We start from the raw sequence: 2,623 nt of genomic DNA, 5'->3' as shown, positions 1-2,623 counted from the left end.
TACTTTTTATCAATTGATTACATCTCATTTTAATCATCTTGCATGTTTACTTTTATTTCTATTTAGTTTCGTGATCTTCTTATCTCAACCCAAATGGTGACACCCCTAGACACCGCTACTTACAATCGAAAATCCTACATCAATACCCGTCCCTTGGGATCCGACCTTTACTTGCCTCTTTAATAATAGTAGAGTTGTTTGTGAAGTTATAAATATTGTTTTGGTCTAGGTGCTCCTAACGACATGTAACCGAAAATTAAGCTCCAAGTGAGTCCGACCAAAAATGGTGCCAATGTCGGGGACGGTGTTATCTTGATTTGATTTTCTTAGATTGTTATTAGTTGTGTCTTTCTTTGCCTTGGGGAAGTAAAACTCCTCAAGGTTTGTTCTAATTGTTTTCGAGTTGTTTGATATTTTGCATGTCTAGAAGATCACGAGGTAACTTGTTACCCATTGATCACGAAATTGAAAGGACTTTGACAAACAATAGAAGACTTGCTAGAGGTACTTTGAGAGGTATAGGTGAGGTTGTAGATATTCAACCAAATACTATTGAGTTCATCAACCCTTTTGCAAGAGAAGGTGAGGAAAACCCAACACAAAATCCAACACAAAATCAACCCGCAATGCCTAAATTTTCATCACATTCCGTACCAACCGAGGAGAACCTACCCAATGGTACTCCCACACCACAACACTTAACCGGAAATTTCATTGCTAAATCCGCATTTATCAAATTAGTCGAAAGAAGCCAATTTGGGGGAATGCCTAGTGAAGACCCTCACTCTCACATGGAAACCTTTTGTGACTATTGTGATGCGATTTCACAAACCGGTGTAACTCAATACCAAATTCGATGGGTTTTATTTCCTTTTTCTCTAATTGGCACCGCAAAACAATGGTTGAAAAGCCTTGATAAGGCTAATCTTGGAAGAAGTTGGCTCTACCTTTCTACAAAAAATTCTACCCTCCGGAAAAGACTAACATGCTAAGAGCTCAAATTACGGGTTTTAAGCAAAGGGATGAAGAATTTTTGTATGAAGCTTGGGGGCGGTTCAAAGGAATTTTTCGCTCATGTCCTCATCATGGTCTTTATGAAGACTCAAGAAACATTCTCAACATGGGATCAAATGGTATGTTCACCGAAGTTGACGATAATCAAACTTGGAACAAGATTGAGGAAATTGCGGTCCATAATTCACAATTTAGTAGACCATGCAAGGCTACTAGTGGAGGAAAGCATGAAGTGGACTCTATTACTCAATTGGGTGCTCAACTTAGTGCTCATATTGATACCATTAACTTGAAGTTTGAAAAAGCTATGGCTAAACTTGAAGAAGCCTCAAAATCACCAAAGCATCATGTTTATGCCATGGTAGCATCTTTATCAATCCCAAGTGGGATACGTGAGAATTGTGGAACTTTGGGACATGACTAAAGTGAATGTAGGGGAACAAATGAACAAGTGAATGCTTTTCAAGCATACAAGAGTGGTACCCCTTATTCCAATTTTTACAATGAAAAAACCAAATTCCACCCAAATCTCTCATACAAAAGCCAAAATGTTCAAAACCCTCAACAAACATACACCCCACCTCCCATGAGAAACCAAAACCAAGGTTACCAAAATCAAACTCCATATAATCAACAAAATGACCAAGGTTTTGACGTTCAAAACGCGGTCCTCCAAATGCAAAAGAATCAACAAGAGTTTTTCACTTAAATGTAAAAGGATAGCCAAGCAAAGGACATCACCATCAACAACATCCTAGCCCACACAAAAATGTTGGAAACCCAATTGACCCAACTAGCATCTTCAAACTCTCAAAGACAAAAAGGGCAATTACCACCTCAAGGTAATCCCCCAAGACATGAAACGGTTAGTGCCATTCACTTGAGGAGTGGTACGAGATATGAAGGACCAAAGAAGAAAGTTGAGGATGAAGTTGTGGAAGCTAGTGACAAAGAGGAAGTTGTGCAAAACTCTAAGGAAGATGAACCAACAAAAGAAGAAGTTTCAAAGAAAAGTGAAGAAAAGGCCAAGGAGAAGTAGCCCATTGTGATTAGTCTTCCATTCCCAAGTCGTCAAGCTAAGCCTAAGTTTGATGACCAACTTGGGAAATTCATGGAAATTGTGAAGAATTTGGAAGTCTCGATTCCTTTTACGGAATTAATCAATCACGTGCCGGCCTATGCAAAGTACATGAAGGACATCCTTACGAAAAAGAAGTCGATCCGGAAGCTTGAAACTATCGCCTTCACTAAGGTGAGTAGTGCAATCCTTCAAGGGAGTTCACCTCCGAAACTAAAAGACTGAGGAAGCTTCTCAATACCGTGTACCATTGGCGACACCACGATCAACAAGGCTTTGTGTGATCTAGGAGCAAGCGTGAGTGTTATGCCGTATTCGGTTAGTAAAAGGCTTGGGATGGGAGAGCTTAAATGTACCAAAATCACACTTCAAATGGCCGATAGATCGACGAAGACACCATTAGGGATATGGGAATATGTTCCAGTGAGAGTTGGGAAATTTTTCGTCCCGGTGGACTTTGTCATTGTTGACATGGAAGAAGACTCCAATATTCCGATCATCCTCGGTAGACCTTTCTTACACACCGCGGGT

At 40.0% G+C, this 2,623-nt stretch overlaps 1 non-coding gene across 1 annotated transcript; it reads right to left on the bottom strand.

The window, feature by feature from the left end:
* Positions 1–985: 985 nt before the first annotated feature.
* LOC141626078 (small nucleolar RNA R71) lies at positions 986–1,092 on the bottom strand. Its single transcript, XR_012535805.1, has one exon. It is a non-coding gene; the product is annotated as a small nucleolar RNA R71 (small nucleolar RNA).
* Between the last annotated feature and the right edge of the window lie 1,531 nt (positions 1,093–2,623).

This window comes from Silene latifolia, chromosome X (genome assembly GCF_048544455.1).
Source record: "Silene latifolia isolate original U9 population chromosome X, ASM4854445v1, whole genome shotgun sequence".
Taxonomy (NCBI): Eukaryota; Viridiplantae; Streptophyta; class Magnoliopsida; order Caryophyllales; family Caryophyllaceae; genus Silene; species Silene latifolia.
This window is presented reverse-complemented; position numbering and strand designations above follow the sequence as displayed.